Raw genomic sequence first — 18,336 nt, forward strand, 5'->3', positions numbered from 1 at the left:
TTTTGGAGAAAAAAGCTTGAATTTTGTATAAGGGAATGTAAAGTCTCAACATTTTGTGGTCGCAGAGCATGAAGATATCAAGTGTAAAATAGGGTTTCCACCCTTAGTTTAGATAGGTTTTGTCGGCTTGATGAGATTCGCCCTTGGTCCGCGGACCATGGGATTGTATAAAAAGGTGTTAGAAGAGTTTTATTAGGAGAGATAGTCATAGTGGGAGTCATTGATGAGTCTGTGAAGAGCTAAGAGTGAGTGTCTTAGCTTAGGAAAGAGGCTCTGCAGCTGAGTGCGCAGACCCCTACAACTGTGTGCATAGGGCAGTTAGAGTATGTACTGGAAATCTAAGTCATAAATACAAATAAGTATTCTAAAATCACTGTGTAGTTAACTTCTGTCAATTACATGTGATTATGTTATGTTAAGAAGTGGGTTTATGTTTTATTGCTAATTTGATGTGTGAATCTATATGTTTTCCTCTATTATATGAACACAAGTAGAGATATATGTTTACACAAAGATAATATTAATTTCATGGTAAAGTTGGTGAACACTTAAGATAATTTGGGAAACTATACAACAAAGTAGTTACAAAGGCACGTAAGTTCTTTAATCGCTTGTTAGGGTTAAGCGAAGGACAATCGTAGACCTTCGCACAAGTTCTGAAAGACTAATAAAGAAGTAATTCAATAAGCCTTAAAGGCCTATCGATCTGCATGAAGGTAGAGTTAAAGTGTAAAACCAACATCACAACCATCTCAGCGTGTAGAAACTTGGTTCCTACTTCCCCGCATACTGCTTCGAGTGAGACTTCAGTCCACGCTCCATGGGCTGATGCCGAAAGGGCTAGTAGTGTAGGGATTTTCTTGGGTGATTAGGATGAACCTGGGTTAGGGCCCATCAAGCCAACAATTGCATTACAGTGGTGATTGATTTTGAGCTTCAATGTTACTGATGGGTCCAGTATGAAAATTGGATGAAATGTGGCCTTCATATTGTGTTGTTGTATGCCAGGAGTATCCAGTCTAAAAAATTATGAAACGTGGTCCTTGGAGGAAGAGAGAAGGTCGTAGCCTTCTGTAGGTTGGTGCCTATGTACTGGTAAACATATCGGCTAGTACAAGAGCCAGGGGGTTGGAGCTCCCTTCCAGTAGCAGCTAGAAAACAAGTGAAGGTTGGAGCCTTTTGTAGGCCGACGCCTACGTACTAGTAAACATATCAGCTAGTACAAGAGCTAGGGTGTTGCAGCTCCCTTCTATTAGAAGCTGGAGAGTGAGAGAAGGTTGTAGCCTTCTAGAAGTGGGTGCCTATGTATTGCTATGAGTCTTCACCAGTAAAATATTGTAAATAGGTTTTTCTTATATTAAAAGAAGACAGAGACTACAGCAGCAGGTGGTTTTTGTCTCGAATTGGGTTTCCACCTTAAATCTTGGTGTTCATGTGTGTTTCTTATGTGTGACGGTTTATTCTATTATTACTGCATTGTTTAAGTGGTTAATAAAGTATTGATGCACTAATTAAAGATCAACATATGATGAGTTAATTGAATCATAAGTTCACTGGATATGCACTGGTTGCCTTAAAGACAATTGTGTGCACACGCGAGTTACGTTCATTGAAGAATCGTATATAAATCTTAGTATGAAAATAAAAAGTTATTGATTTGATAAATATTGATTCACCCCCTGCCTTCTCAGAATTATTCCCAACATCGTATGCAGATATTATCTTTCTCTTACAAAATATATAAGATCTTCCTGGTTTAACAAAGACAAAAGCTAGGTTTGTAAAAATGAAAGCTATGAAATTCAATATTTTAGATCAGATTTTATATTGGAAAGATGCATGAGGTATTTTTCTAAACTATTTGTTGAAATATAAATAAATAGGGTCATCGAAGAGTTTCATCAAGGAGACTATGTAGGCCATTTGTATTGGAAGACCACATCCAACAAAATCCTAAGGGCTGGTCTTATTGGCCTAAATTGTTTGCAGATGTGCATATGAAAGTTGTGACATGCCACCAATGTTAAATCTTTGAAGGCAAGACAAATCCCTTACCTCTACCTTTGAAATCCACTTCAGTTGAGGTTCTTTTTAAATAGTGGGGTCTAGATTTCATTGGTGAAATCCATCTAAGCTCCTCAAGCCAACATAGATGGATATTTACATCCACTTACTACCTTACTAAGTAGATTGAGGTTATTCCAACTATATAGACCACAAACATTGTAATCATTCAATTTTTAGAAGGTAACATTCTGTCTAGGTTTGGATGTCCACATAAGAATATCACTGACAATGTTGATGCCTTTAAATCAAAGAAAATGGTTGATTTTTGCAACAAATACCACATAAAATTAGGACACTCTACTTCCTATTATCCATAAGGGAATGGGTTAGCTGAGTGTTCTAACAAGAGTCTAGTCAACATCATCAAGAAACTATTGCAGGAGAATAAAAAGTCCTAGCATAAAAAGTTAAATCATGCCATGTAGGCTAATAGAATTAGCATAAGGAAATATATTGGGATGTATCCATTTCAAATAGTATATGGGGTGAATGCATTTTTTCCTACTTACCTTGGAATCCCTATGCTAAAACTATTGTAGGAAGCACAAGTAGAAACAAATGATTTCCAAAGAAGGATCAATCAGACCATATAGTTGCAGCAATCTAGGGAGAAGGTCTACAACAAAACTCAACTCATTCAAGATAAAATTAATCAGATCCATGATAGGAGGACAAAGGCAGATTACTTCAAAATAGATGACCTTGTGTTAAAATGGAACTAAAGGAATGAAGACGAAGGCAAGCATGGTAAATTCGATATTTTTTGGAAAGGTCCATACAAAATTGAGACTTTGAGAGGTAATAATGAAATTTTGTTAAAGGACCTCACTGGAAAAGGAATTCCAGGTGGATCTGTCAATGGAATACTACTTAAACATTTATTTCTTCCAGAATATATCAACTTCATTTAGAATCATTGTAAATATCATTTTACTATTCTACTGAAAGAGTGAGTGTGGTTCACATCAGGAGTTGAAGCCCAGAGAGAAGGCCCTAAGCTTCTGCTGATTTATTACCCATATTTATGAATAAAAGCAAGTAAACCAGCCTTAGTTGAATAATAAGGACAACATGCCAAATGGATGAAGGCTACTGATCTACAACGTTCTTAACACCTCACAAGGAAGATGTCATCCCCATTGGAGCCACTGTTAGGATCCTATAATTTATAGGATCATAAGTTGATTATCTATGAATTTTCATGATTGTGATTATTGTAAATAATATTTTATCCTACAAATTATTTCAAAGAAAAAATAGAAAATAAAAGGAAAAGAAAAAGCGGATATAGAAAATAAGATATATATGAAAAAAAAAAAATATTAAAAAATATGAAAAAACTAAAATACCCCAATATGTGAGCAAATATGAATGGCACTGCATTTCAAAAATAAATAAAAATATGCACGAGAAATTCCTTTAGAAATTTAAATAATGTGCAGCTAGTTAAAATGCCACATTGGAGTTAGAACAAGATAGGTTTAATGGTTTAATCACATTGTTTAAGCATGATTAGACTTGTTGAATAAAGTTATTTTAGTCAGAATAAAAATGGTTTGACCATATAGTTTAATCGTTGTCATATTAGTTTTAATTAGGTTAGTTAAGGTTTGATTAATTAACCATACTCTGTAATCATGGTTAAATTAGATTAAAATAAAGTTAGGGTAATAAAATTATCGAATTGTATAAATGTGATTTTGTATAGTGGTTGAATAAAGTTGTATGAAAAAAAATGATTTTTCATTTTGTAAATAAATTTGGTATAGAAATTAATAGAAGAAGATCGAATGCACCCAGATCAACGTCAGGTGAGGCGTTTAGAACACCCCTCCCCCCCGCCCCTCCGACGGTTAACGAGGGGGGTGTCCGAAAAGTTGTTTCCCCAAATACTACCTTTGCAATGTGTTAAATGCAAGTTCATTTTGGACCCCCCCCCTCCAAAATCCACTTTCCCATTCCTGCCTTTATGACCCTTGACTCACCTGACACTCTGGTCCACTTCTTTTCTACCATATGGTGCGTCCCGGTCCCCACTCTGCTCCAATGCAATTCTGCCACATGGCACTCCCACTTCATTCCTCTCCCATCACATTCATATCCCTCCCTCGCTCCACTCCTATTTAGACACTTGACATCATCTTGTGTTGCCTTCGTGGGCCTTGACCCAGGTTCAGTTTAGTCAGCCAAACAAATCCGTACACTACTAGGCCTTTCGGCATCCGCCCGTGGAGCACGGACCAAAGTCTCACCCGAAGCAATATGGGGGGATGTTGGAACCAAGTTTCCGAACCCTGAGATGTTCATGATGTCATTTTATACCCCTTGTTCCTACCTTCACGTAGCTCACTAAGCCTTAGGGATTTATCGATCTATCCTCTATCCCACCCTTCAGTACCTTCGCGAAGGTGTACGATTGACCTTCCCGCAGCCATAACCAGCGTTCAAGTACTTTTGCGCTACTATGACAATATATTGTATAGGTTCCCAAATTATCTTAAGTGTTTTACTTATCTTACTAATCAATTACAGTTAGCGTTGTGTAAACTGATATTCCTTCTTACGTTCAATTAACAGATATAATTAAATACATTCTCGCATCAAATAAACAATGTAAATAAACCTAGGTCACAATATAAGAAGATGCATTAATAGAGACAAAATACATAGTAATTGCAGAATACTTCTCTTTATTGATATATTCCAGTTTAATACAGGCTTTATCCACCCTGCGCACACAACTGCAGGGGTCAGCTTTAGAGCCTCTACCTATGCTAAGGCCCAAAAACACTTAGACTCTCCTACCAAAAACCTTCTAGCTTAATTGACTCTAACTTCCTAGAGCTTACTTAGCTCCTTTTTATACAATCCCATGGTCCACGGACCATGGGTAGGTCTTTATAGCTGAATTGATACTTTACAAAATAAGGGTGGACAACCCTTTATGACTCTTGACACCTTCGCACTCCGGGACCACAAAATTCAGAGACTTTACAACTTTATTACAAAATTGTCCCAAAACATGGGCTTTTATCCCCAAAACTACTCTTGGGGGAACCCGTTCCCAACAGGTCCCGAACACATACATGGTGACTCACCCTCAAGTCACTTTGTAGGCATAAAGATCTTGGGGAAAATATCTCCTAGCTTGACCTATATGATGGCAACCTCAGTGGTGCACTGCGCAGCTGCCTGCTTCACTTCTTCAACCAACGTCTTTGTCGTTGGTCCTGAACTGTCAGCCTGAAGCTTCTGTTAAGTCGCCTATAGACTAGAAAGCTTTCCTTCAATGGAGGCTATGACCAAATAAGCTTCCTCCAACTAAGGCTTCAAGAGTGCCTTCAACACTACCTCTGTGTGTTGTGTTGCATCTACCTGTTCCTTTAGTGTTTTGACCTCCTGCAGCTTTACAAGTCTCTGTGTGAGGGAGACGGTGCGCGTTGTTCCTTTTACCTCGTCATAGAATTTCTATAGTTCTCGCGTCGCTGTTTCCAGCTGCTATACATTGAGATCTTCTTACAGACTGGTCAGGACCTTGAACGATTTTTCAAACATCCTTCTGCAGTCTGCTACTACACTGTCTACTGTTGTTATTGCCTCTGTGACAGTAGTTGTGCACTGCTCCTTTACTTCCTGCGGAGTTGACGGCTGGGCCTTCAACTGCGAATCTGTAATCTGGAGGTTCAGCTCTAGCTGGACCTTAGCCAACTCTATACGAACGTCGTGCACCCCTGTAGCAAGTTTGTAGACCTGTTCATCCGCCTTTGCATCGTCAGGAATGGCCACTTCAGGGACCATTCGATAGGCTTCCTTCACGGCCTTGATCATGTGTTGATTTGTGTTAGTAAGGTCCACCATGGAAGTGAGTGCGGTGTCTCGCTGCAGGGCCATCTGCGCATTATTGATCTTCTATTCATTGATCACCTACAAAGCTCATTGTTAGTGGGCCCTCAGCTCCATGATCACTCCATCCTATAGTAGGTGGAGCGCCTCACTAGGAAGCACTGCCAAGATCCGCCCCACTCCCTTGGGGGCATTGACAGTGAGCCTATGAGCTTCGTTTTCTATGGTCAGTCCTCCATTCAGTAGCACTATCGCTCGGGAGTCCTTCACGTGCAACATCATGGCAGCTTATGAAGTACTAATGGCGAGGCTGGTGGATGTCGCGCCGTCTACGATGCGCGGATTTGCAACTCTTGCAAACCCATCTGGATGGCCACCAATCATTTTTGCTACTGTTTCTCAAACTGTTGTAGTACCTCCATGGTGACATCCCTCACCATGTCTCCAATGTCATTGAAATCTCCCTCTATTAGGGTGATTGGGTCCAGCGATGTCTTACTTGCCTTGGATTTCTTTCACAGCCCCACTTTTTCATGTTCTCTTGGAAATTTGATGTGGTATGACGTTGTCTCCACTTCTGCTCCATGCTACCCTGTCTGCTCGTCTGTTTCTTCCTCTATTTCAGGCGAGGGCGACCTCGCACCTTTGTAAGAGCCGCGCTCCGCTCCACATTTCTATTTTTCCACCTACTGTGCCGCATCACGCTCTTCATGGACCTTGTCGGTGGCCTCCTCCTTTTTTCGCTGTGCGGCGGACTTGCTGATCCCACCACTGAGTCTCAGGAAGTGCACCACTCTGTCGGCCAGTGATCAAAAATTGCATCAATCGTGTTATCAATTTCCATGTAAGGCAAGTCATGCCACTTCTGCTTAGGGTCCTTATGTTCCTTGATTGATACGCGCTGAAAGTACGCCTTGAACTCCACATACTCCTACAGTTTGGAAAACACAGTAGGTGAAATTATGGTTTGCAATTGATAGCCATGCATATATTCATTTCCATCAAGATCCCAAAGATCTTACTATCCTTAATGCACTGAGCATCCTTGGTAGCGAAGCATACTTTGCTGCTTCTGGTAGGTCTGGCATGATTGAGGGGAATTGACTATCTACATGCAGCTCATAGGCTACTAGCATGATAGACAGCAAGAGCCATGCATAGTGGAAGGCCTTGCTGAGCTCCTATGCCTCACGGAAGTTCACAAGGAACTCACTGCAGAGATAGTGCACCCAATTAAACTGAACTCCTTTGGTGCATTGGGCCACTAGAGCGACGACAGGTGTAGACACTTCATCTGCACAACACTTCCGCATAACTTTTCCTATCAAAATCTATGTGGCCACCTTGACCATAGGATCGTAGATACTTGAGATGGCATAGCCTTGCGGTTTCTTCACGAGCTTGAATTTCTCCTTCATGGCCTCCGCGAGGGCCTGCTCGCAACCTTTTACGCCAAACATCATGGCTAGATTTTTTCTGGTATAGGGTAGCCGCGTGATCCTATGGATCAACCTGTCGGTGATGGGTATTGGCTCCTCCAGCCACAGACACCCATCGTGCACCAAGCATAGCAGCTGCTTGATTACCAATACTGTAATAGGTGTGCGATTGTAGTGTGGCACCCATAGAAGGTTGAGCAGACCTACCTTGTCTACACCCCTGAGCCACTTTTGCAGTTCCAATATAGACATACCAGTGGTTGTATGAACAACACAGTGCATTAGATGTTCTATCGCCAAGTGAGGGAACTTCTCAGTGTTAGCTAAGTCCCAATCTTCCAATTTCAATAGCGGAACCCACCCCAAGTGTGGTCCTTCAAAGACAATCTCGTCCAGCAGCAGAGGTATGTGTAAGGAAACCTTGCTTTCTTCAATGTCCATCGTCAGCTTGGTCTTGCCCTTGCATGGAGGGATGTATCCTCAATCTCTTCCTCCTCCGACTCCAAGTTAATAGTTTTTCCCTTTTCCTATGAGGTGGGCCTATCGTTCTGAGGATTTCTTCTAGGCAATGCATGCACTGGTATCGCAGCCTGCTTTCCATTCTTATCCTTCACACTCTCCTTGGTTGGGATAGGCTTCGGCCTAGGTGTCCATGGTGACTTGGGGACTTCACCTAGCACCTCTACAACCTCTGGAGCAGCTCCCTCTACCTCCATAACAACCTCTAGCACAACCCCCTCGGCTGTTACTGCTTTAGCATCTATAGCTTCGGATCCTGGGATAAAATCAGGGATGAAATTGCAGTCAGACTCTGGAAATTGATAAAACACTGGGTAGTCAAGCAATTCTTCGAATAATGCGCGGATCATGCACGTCTAAGATCTCACCAGCTTAATGCTCAAAATGTCAAGTGTTTTCCGCTGGGTAGCCACATGTAATTTATAGGCCATTTTGAATTCAAATCCGATCGTTCCCCCCAAATTTGGTTCATTAATGCCAGATTGGAAACAGATTTTCAAGGATCTTACCCATAAATTTGGTCTTAAATGTCGGATTCCCGCTCCATTTGGCTGCATTCTCATCATCAAATCATGAATAGTGACTTTAACAGTCACTTTCTGACTGACCTACACGATTTCTCCTGGTAGTGCAACTCTCTCTGCATTGTCGCGAACCCTGTGACATCTCTTCATTCCACACAATCGTCCAATTGTACAGTTCCCCAACCCGAGCAATGTATTTTCTAGTCCCGCGCCTCCTTTCAACTGCCTAGAGTCAGGGAAAATTTTAGGGGCTAATATTCACCCATGGGCTAATTTTATATACTTTTTCCAAAAAAAAGATTCACTAATCTCCATTTTTTTGTAAAAATGATTTGCCCAAATTTTATAGAATGAAATTATTTTACCCCAAAAGTTGCCAAAAAATTATATATAGACTATATAAAAATATTATAAATTTGAATATTTTTACAAAAATATCTCCAAACATTTTATAGATTTCATATTATGGACTAGTGGGATTCACCAAGGTTTCTAAACTTTAAGATAAATTTCCATCCTTAAAATTTTCCCTGCCTGGAGTGCTAAGACTATGCTACCTTCAGATAGTCACCTAGCCAGATCACCAATGTATGGCTTCAATCAGCTACCATTCACCTTTCTTGGGAAGAGATCTCCATTCAATTTAACCAACTGAACTGCTCCACCATCAGTAATCTCCTTAATGGACATAGGGCCCCAGCTAGTGCATCCTAAATTTCCCTGGAAATTTATCAAACTTGATGTCATATAACAAAACCAGATCATTACCTTAAAGGTATGCAGTTTAATGTGTCGAACACGCCATGCGTTTCCGTGCTACTTTTGGACCTATTGGTGAAATCCAACTAGAAACCTTTCTTCCTCAAGCTCAACAAGCTACACGAGCCTCTATTCTAGGGCTACACAATCCATCATACCCATGAGTGCTGCTATACGCAGACTAGGCACAATGTATTCCATTGGCATCACTACTTACACACCATATACAAGCCTAAAGGGTGCATGTCCAGTCAACTTTTTGCTCATCATTCGATAGGCCCATAGTACTATGGGTATGCACAGGTCCCAATCACTTCGCTGAGCATTGCAAACCTTAGTCAGCACATTCTCCAGTACCTTATTGAATGCTTCCACCATTCCATTAGCTAGTGGGTGATAAGGCGTGCTTTTCTAGTGATATACCTGAAATTCCTTCATTAGTGCACTGATCGTTTCATTCAGAAAGTGCATATCGTGATCACTCATCAAAATCTTTGGACACCCAAATCGTATCAGTACATACTTAAAGAGAAAATTTGCAATAGTCACGCCTGTGCAGTCCTTCATAAGCTATGCCTCTTCCCATCGAGTCAAATACTTAGTCGCAATGATAATGTACTGCGCTCCCGTCTTCTTTCCTTGAGGCTGAATGGGTCCCACAAAACCTATTTCCCATTTCTCGAAAGGTCGTAATGTCACTTGTGGGTTCACAGGTAGCTCATCTCTCCACGATGTCCTGGCAATCCTTTGACACACGTCGCACGCCCTGCAGTAGGATTTTGAATCCTGATGGAGGGTTGGCCAACACAACCCTGTGCATAGAATCTTCTACGTAGTCACCCTTCCTACGTAATGCCCTCCCGCAGGACCCCCATGAGCATCCCCGAGGATATTGCTTCTTTCAAACTCCGGTACATATGGTCGCAATACTTCATCATACCCCATTTTGTACAGATGTCTGGAAATGACAAAAAATTATGTCGTGTGCACCACTAAATCCTTTTTCTGCTAAGTGGTGTAGCCTTCTAGGGAAGTTCCTATCATTAGGAAGTGTATGATGTCTTCAAAGTGACCATCTGCGACGCACACTGCAAAGAGTTGCGTATCAGGTAATCCCTCTTCCAAATTAGTGTGCTCTTCCCCCGTTTTGATGTGCGGTAGATGATCTGGTCCCCTGTTTAGTTGTCCAGGCTTCACAATAACTTCAAACTCATACTCCTAGAATAATAACAACCACCTACAGATTCTCCCCCCCAACATAGGCTTATTGACCAGGTATTTCAACGCAGAATGATCCGTATACTTCTTAAATTCTCCACCCAACAAATAATGTCTAAACTTCTGGAGCACCTATACCATGGCTAATCCTTTGCGCTCAGTAGCGGAATAGTTCTTCTCAGCCTTGGATAACCTCCTGCTTGCAAATGCTATAGGATGGTCCAATTCAAGGATAATTTTAGGGGCGAATGTTCGCCCTTTGGCGAAATTAAGGGGTTTTAAATTTTTAGTGGGCGAATATTTTGTATCATAGTACATTTTTACAAATCACCTCAAATAGCCCACCTTATTTTAAGGGAGAGGGTAAAAAAGGTAAATTTAGCCCTTGAAATTAGGACTTACAACCTTCCATTCGCCCATTTTCAAGAATAGGTTTTATTTAAGTGAATCCATTCGCCCATTTTCAAGAATAGGTTTTATTTAAGTGAATCCTATGGGCCAAATACCATATCTATAAAAGAGGTATGGTAAATTAATAAAAATATAAATAAATGAGAGGTATGGTAAATAAATAAAACATTTTTTATATTTACTCCATAAGTCACCTTCTATACATGTAAGGGTTTAAACAAATAAAAATATAAGTAAAGTGGAGGTATGGTAAATAAATAAAATGTCTTTTTATACTTACTCAAAAGGTATGGTAAATAAATAAAAATATAAATAAACTAGACGTATCATAAATAAATAAAACCTCTTTTTATTTTTAGTCCATAACCCTCGTTCTATTTATGAAGGCTCAAGAAAGAGGTTTTATTTAAGTGAATCCTATGGGCCAAATACCATATTTGTAAAAGAGGGATGGTAAATTAATAAAAATATAAATAAACGAGAGGTATGGTAAACAAATAAAACATTTTTTTATATTTACTCCATAAGTCACCTTATATTTACGAACACTCAAAAAATGGGTTATATTTAGGTGAAACCTGTGGCCAAAATACTATGGGATAAATACCATGGACTAGATTGTTATTAATACCATGCAAAAAACCATTATTAACCCTAAGATTAGAATTAATAAAAATAAAAATGGCACATGGTATTGACCCATGGTATTCACCAAAATGGCACATGGTATTCACCTGGAATGTAGCCTATTTAAATGGGGGAATTAAACCAGCATGTAGCCTATGCTAAGATTCACTAGGACTTTACAAAGTTTTATTATTTAGTGAAAGACTCGCCAAGATCTTACAAGATTTTATAATTGAGTAAAATATTCGCCATGCTTGGTGAGAGATTCGCCAAAAAATTATATATACATATTATATTATTGATAAAATCGCCTTCCATTTTTCCTATATACCATGGAGATTCGCCCATTTATTATATTTATAAATTTGGGGGGGTTTTTAAAATTTTCCCTGGTCCAATTCTCCGTCGCCAGCCTATCCCAGTACTACTCCCAATGCTATGCATGACACGTCTACATGTACATGAAACTCCTTCTTCCAATATGGGGAGACTAAAATGAGTGCGGTGACCATTTTTCCATTTAGCACATCCAAGCTCTTCTATCAGTCCTCATTCCAACAGAACATGACATCCTTTTTTAACAACTTCTCTGTAGACGCGGTGATCTGGGCATATCCCTTGATAAACTTTCTATAGTACCCAGTATGTCCCAAGGTTTCACGCAGCTGTTTCACACTCCTCGGCACCTCTAGGTTAATTATCATTGTGATCTTCATGGGATCTACCATCAATCCTTGTTTGCATACCACATGACCCAGAAAAGTCCCAAAAGGGACACAAAATAGATATTTCTTAAGATTGAGCGCAATATGGTACTTTCGACAAGTATCTATCATTAAGCGCAAACTGGCCACATGGCGTTTTACCAACCGAAACACAATTTAATCATCAAAGTATGCCTCGCAAAAAAATTGCAGACACATTCTTTAATCAAAAAGAAATTAAAATGTACTGAAAACATCCCCATTCATTCGTGAAGGTCATCTTTCTTCTATCTTCAGGTGCGATTTTAATCTAATGGTACCCATAGAACCCATCGGTGAAGGAGTATGCTTCCTGGCCACCTACATTATCCAATAGCTCATCAGTGAACAAAGTCGGGAAAGGATCGTGCATGCAAGAATCATTCAACTTCTTGAGATCTACGCATATCCCTATTTCATCCTTCTACTTCTTTTCCGGTACCACCATTGGGCTCACCCAATCAAATTCTTCTATAGGCTCAATGATGCTTTCATCAAGCATCTTATCTAACTCTAAGCAGACCTTCTCCTTATACTTCGGATTGAGGCAGTAAGGTCTTTGCTTAAATGGTTTCTTGTTGAGTTTTAACATGATATTCATAATGGCCAGGTCTCCTATTATCCCCTTTAACTCTGTAAACTTGGTAGGGAACAAATCCTGGTATTCGTGGAGCAATTTGGTGACCTTATATATCATCGCTTCATCTTAGTAATCTCCAATATTCGTGAATTTGGGCTCTGCCTCCATACCAATATTTATCTATTTAGTCTTCAGCAGCATGGTTATATCAGGATTCTCGATCTGCAGGCCCTCAACCTCATGGTGACCCTCAATTTCAGGGATATTAATCTTTTGTGGGTCCTTGTATTCTTCTCCAACAGTCATGTTATAGCATTCCATCATGTGGCTTAGCTAAGTAGTCCAATCGGGTTGAACCAGATCCAAAGGATCCTTCATTATCCTAAAGATCATTGCTTTAACTTCTTGTAGTGCTTCTTCAATATAGTCAAACCCATCTTCAAAGTTGAACGTCATTATGAACCCTTAGCACAAAATATCCCATTCTCCTATGTCATGGAAAAACTCTGTCTCTAAGTGCCAGTTCATCGGGATGACATCCACGGTATGACAAAACAAGTGCACCCATTCAGGTTGTGGCTTCGCTCCACAGGCCTTAGCCCATTTGACCAAGTGAGCATGTGGATCATCCTTCCCATCATACTTGTCTGTCACTCATACCTTCAGCTTCCCAAAGCATGTTCTCATCATCCTCCTACATTGATGCCAATCATCAAAACTACCCTTGTGCCTACGCCACCATCTCGCGGGCGTAGCTTACAGGGCCCAGTCCAAAGCCTAGAAGCACTGCTTCTCTGGTCCTTCTCAAATGTATCAAAAAACACATCCATGTCATTCAAGCCATCATAAGAGGGCAGATTTATTATCTCTAACGACACACAATGCAGCAACCGGGTCATCATGTTACAACTTAGCGTAGTTACTTCATGTAACCGATTGTGCCAACGCTCTAATTCTTCGTTCGAGTCTAAGGTGCAAGATCTCTCATGATCCCATGTAATTCATCCATTCGCTGTCGAATTCACCCAATCTTGGTCTCGCGTTGTTATCTTATATATGCAGTCCAAACCATAATCGCTTTCATAATCGTGCACTGGCTCAGTATAGAGTGATCCTTCTGCAGGATCTAGGGGTACTATTACACGAAGTGATTTCTTTTCAAATATCATTTTTCGCTTCTTTAGGTTGATTACCCTGCTCATGTCAGTAGCCCAATTAATGCCAAGGAGCATAGGGTAGGAGTTTCTATCATCCACCATTTCTATTACTTCAAAATCAGCCAATACGCTTGCCCCTTCAATATCTATAGTTACTCCTTGCAGCCGTCCCATGGGGATGATCTTCTATTGATTTTCCATCCTTAACTGAATCAGATACCACTGCAGCATGACTCTCCCCATCCACTCCCAAGTCTACTTTGGCAAAACGTTCATGTTCGACCCTAGATCCAGAATAACTTGATTCATTTCATATTCTCCTATCTTCACGGTGAGTCTCATCTCACACCCTGTCCTTGCCTTACACTTACCGATCTTCTATACCACGAATAGTTCACCCAGAGCATCTCCAGTGCATCTATTTATATGTTCCTGTAACCCCTTCACAGCCTTGCTATCGCAAAGAAACTTCATACAGGTCTCTAGAAAGGTCGTAAGCATAGAAGGGTCCATTTCCTGAATAGGCTTATCCCGACTCCCTGAGGTAGAGGCCTCAATGAAGCTCTCCTTTGCTTCCATGAACATTTCACAAGCGTGCTCCAAATCAGATTCAACCTCCTGTGGAGCTTTGCAAACCCATACGTTTTCTTCAGGTTGTTTCCCCTTATCTTCGCCCATTGCAATACCACTTCGGAGCACTATATTCACATTCAGATCTTCTTCGCAAGGCTCAACCCTCAATATCTACAGGTTCTAAGTCAGTTGCGGGGGTAACACCCCTTTGTCGTGTATCCTTTTTATCAGTGTAGGATAATCCTTAGTCTCATGATCAAACTGAGTACAATAATTGCACGATGGATGCATTGGGGTAGTGCATTTGGGGGCATAGTGTCCTCATCCTCCACAATTGTAACAGATCAACTCTCCTCGACCTTTTCCAGGTCCTCCTCCACCTCGGGGTCATCCGCACCCCTGAAAGCCTATCCGCACCATCCCAACACCCTGGTCAGGAGGTCATGTTTCTACCTGAACTCTATAGGTGGGTGTTCTATCCATCATCAATTCATAACTTCGACAGTTGCACTCATCATGCCCTACCAACCTACAGAAGTTGTAGAACAATTGTTGCGGAGTTTGTACAAACTTATGTAGCAAATGACAGTTATCAATTGTATGTTTCCCTGCTACCTGACATATAGCGCACCACAACGCAGGCCCCGTGCTTGGTCTTGATTGGGATTCTGGCCTCAAAGGCATTGGTCCTCCTCCTACAATATATTTTGCAAAGACCGGGCAGTGGTACTTTTCATACCCTTGACCTTTACATTTCAGGCACCATATCTCTTCATGCGCCTCTAGCCGAACTGTTCTCTCCTGCTTCAGACTCTTCATCTCGAGGCAAAGATTTTGAAACTGTGCATGGATGTACTAAACCCCCAGGTTCAAATCTTTCATCAGTGTTTCATGCAGTCTTATTGCAATACCCAAGGCCTCTGCCTGAGTCATAATCTTCTGTTATGACAGTGCAACCCGTAGGTGAGGCAGGAGCGAAGCCACAAACCACTTGCAGTGCTGCCCATCTATTAAAGTCATATTATCTTCATGGATTTTACACTTCAATATCTGATCCAACTCCCAAGGTGTCTCGCCAGGTTTCATTGCGATTTCCTTGATCCCCATGTCAATCGATTGTGCCTAGGATTTAGGTTTACTGAACTCTTTATTCAGCATGGTCTGGATCTCCACCAGCTGATCATTTGGGTTATCATTAGAGTACTTGATGTACCAAGTTAACGCGTGATCCTACAAAGAACTAACCGATTTCGCCTTCTTCATGTGATCATCTGTGAAGCCCTAATCTTCCCATACAACTTTTACGACGAACCAGAACTGGTCCAGGTCCTTATTTCCCAAGCCCTTAAATAAAGGCAACTTCATTGAATTAACTATGTTGAACTGTGGTGGAGGTGGTGGTGGAGTGGGCAAAGTTGTAGGTGATGGTGGTGACAATGGAGGTGGTGTAGCAGGAGGTGGTAATCGTAGGAACCCTTGTTTTATCAACTGAAATGCACTTCATGAAGAATCCTACACTACTCCCTCTTTGTCACTCAAAGGACGTGAAATTAGTGGGCTATATTCAGGACCCTTTATTCCTTCATTTATGTAACTCTTTCCACTTCGCATAACTTCGAACATCAAGATAGCTGCATAACCTGTTTTTCACACAATAACATCTTAATCCAAGTATTTAAAGACTTCAAGTACTTACCTCGTGGACCTTTGAAAAAGTGTCGCTCCACCTCACTGTAACTGACTGAGGTATTGACCGTGAATTCAATCACAAATACTCCTATGATACAATCGAGCCAATGATCTACAGCGTGAGTGATCTTGTCCTCAGAGGCTTCTAATCTCTATACTAACTCCAGGGTCCAAATAATAGGACCGTCAATCCTCCACCTTCCTTGGCTATCTGCAAGCTTCGCGATCCACTCGTATAACTCACTTGGAAAGGAACAGAAAAAGGTCTCGGGGATTTTTGTATACAAGTATCTATCTAGCCATTGTTCCTTTTTCAGCTGCGGATTTATGTTCTCCTATGCCGCGAATTTGTAGATCTTCCTATCCAACCAATCTTCAGTCTCTTTCTTAGTTGGATTCCAGTGATACAATATCACATATCTCTCATGCAGATTCCGGTCCCAGCAACAGAACCATTTGTTGGCTTTGTGGGCCCTAAACCAGGTTCAGTGTTAGTCATCCAAACAAATCCCTACACTACTGGCCCTTTCAACATCAGCCCACAGAGCGCATACCGAAGTCCCACCCGAAGCAGTATGGGGGGATGCTGGAACCAAGTTTCCACAACCTAAGATGGTCGTGATGTCAGTTTATACCCCCTGTTCCTGCCTTCGCGCGGGTCTCTAAACCTTAAGGCTTTATCGATCTATCCTTTATCCTGCCCTTTAGTACCTCCTCGAAGGTGTACCATTAGCCTTTGCACAACCCTAACCAGCAGTTCAAGTACTTTCATGCTAATATGACAATATATTGTATAGGTTCCCAAGTTATCATAAGTGTTTTACTTATGTTACCAGTCAATTACAGTTAGCATTGCGTAAACTGATATTCTTTCTTACATTTAATTAACAGATATAATCACATACATTCGTACATCAAATAAACACTGTAAAATAAACCCATATCGCAATATAATCAGATGCATTAACAAAGACTAAATACATAGTAATTACATAATACTTCTCTTTATTGATATCTTCCAGTCTAATACGGGCTTTATCCACCCTGCGCACACGGCTATAGGGGTCCATGCACTCAGCTGTGGACTTCCACCCTAGGCCTTTGTGCACTTAGCTACAAAGCTTCTACCTACGCTAAGACCCAAAAACACTTAGACACTTCTACCAAAAAACTTTCCAGCTTAATTGACTCTAACTACCTAGAGCTTACTTTCTTAGCTCCTTTTTATATAATCCCATGGTCTACGGACCATGGTTAGGTCTTTATAGTTGACTTGACACTTTACAAAATAAGGGCCGACAACCCTTTATGACTATTGACACCTTCACGCTCCGCAACCACAAAATTCGGAGACTTTACAACTTTATTACAAAATTGTCCCACAACACGGGCTTTTAGCCCCAAAACGGCTCTTTAGGGAACCCATTCCCAACATCCTATATATGTTATATAATTATTCCCACTATAAGAGACCCTCTCCCGTTTAATGACCCAATCCTAAAGGTAAGATGAGTTTAGCTTCTAAAACAAGCCAAATCCCATTTATTCCTCCTCCTTTCACTGTTATGGGACATTTGTAACCAGAACTTGTTCCAAGTACCTAGTCAGCAGATAGAGTCTACTACAACATCCATTCATCGAACCAACTCATCAGTGTGACTAGTCAACAAACACATAACCTCTGTTTGCCCAACCAGTAGTCTTCGTCCAGTGTTTCCCGAGTAAACTCAAAATTCACAGTTCTTTTATGTCTAGTATGGCTCCTAAAGGGAAAACTAAGGTTACAAAAGAGAACCCCCTCCTTCCCCCTGTCATTGATCTAGACCATCAACCCCTAGTAGACCAAGAGTACAAAATCAGTGAAACCAGTTGTGAGTTTGATATTTATGAACTCCACAACTGGTTAAAGCAGAAATTCAACAATGAATTGGGCTTTTGGGATTCCTCCCTACCCTAATTCATTTTCCCTGAGACCTACCACTTCCCTGAGTTTTCCTCATGGTTCCAATTTCGATATATTCCTATTCAAACTCCAATTATGGCCCAAAATAATGACATCCTTTTCACTGTTACCTCTAAATCCATATTCCAAATTATCCAAATTCAAAACTCTGCACCTCTGAAACCTTTTACAGTAGTTTCCCTCATGGAACTTTACAAGAACCTCACCTTCCCTCACAGAGAAAA

Source organism: Pinus tabuliformis, chromosome Q (genome assembly GCF_031772625.1).
Source record: "Pinus tabuliformis cultivar Carrire ecotype Pingquan chromosome Q, CPIR1, whole genome shotgun sequence".
Classification (NCBI taxonomy): domain Eukaryota; kingdom Viridiplantae; phylum Streptophyta; class Pinopsida; order Pinales; family Pinaceae; genus Pinus; species Pinus tabuliformis.